This window comes from Cyphomyrmex costatus, unplaced genomic scaffold (genome assembly GCF_001594065.2).
Source record: "Cyphomyrmex costatus isolate MS0001 unplaced genomic scaffold, Ccosl1.0 scaffold624, whole genome shotgun sequence".
NCBI classification, from domain to species: Eukaryota; Metazoa; Arthropoda; class Insecta; order Hymenoptera; family Formicidae; genus Cyphomyrmex; species Cyphomyrmex costatus.
Genome location: NW_017280183.1, coordinates 30,327 through 31,220, shown reverse-complemented (window position 1 = coordinate 31,220; position 894 = coordinate 30,327).

Genomic DNA, 894 nt, shown 5'->3' with positions numbered 1-894 from the left:
GGGGGATGACGTCACGGATGCGGGCGCGGGGGGGGGTCTGACGTCACAGGGCGAGGGGTATGACGTCACGGGGAGGGGATAACGTCACAGGGAGGAGAGGAGGATGACATCACAGGGCGAGGGGTATGACGTCACAGGGAGGAGGATGACGTCGAGGGGTATGATGTCACGGAAGGGGAAGGTGACGCCGCACATAGGGACATTTTGAATACGGTGTGTCAAAACCTAATATCTCACGATAGAATTGACCAAAATGGATGGGACTAGAAGCAAATTGAAGGTAAGAGATTGTAGAATAGAGGAAAACTATTGAGGAATAATTATCATAAATCTTTGACCTTGAAATTACACAAAGAACGCCATTTTTTACCAATCGAGAAAACTCTATTTCAGGATTAGGCGGGTCAAAACAAATGAGCTTTGGTATCCAAGTATTTTTTGGGTCGCTGATTACGAATCTGACGTCAGATTTTCAAAATTCAAAATGGCGGACCTAATATGACTGACCAAAATATCAAATCTCACGTGCTGCAGACGAATTTTGATATTGAGTGACGGGGAGGGGGGGGGAGGTTACCGAACAATATTAAAAATTGATCATTAATGAGAAATACGATTGTACAGTTACGTCAGAGGTACCATGTATTTGAAATCAAATTTTCTCCTTCAAAAACGACATCGTGAGTTATTAGGTTTTGACACACCGTATTCAAAATGTCCCTATGTGCGCCGCAGAGGGATGACGGGGAGGAAAATGACGTCGCAGGGTGCTGACAACGCGGGAAATTAGCGCGGGAAGAATTGTGGTGGTCGCCGCGGGGTCAATGGCCGCCAGGGTCCTCCGAACGCGGTAAGCTATCGCGTGCGGTCCTCCCCCGTTCCACGGTCCGTCGG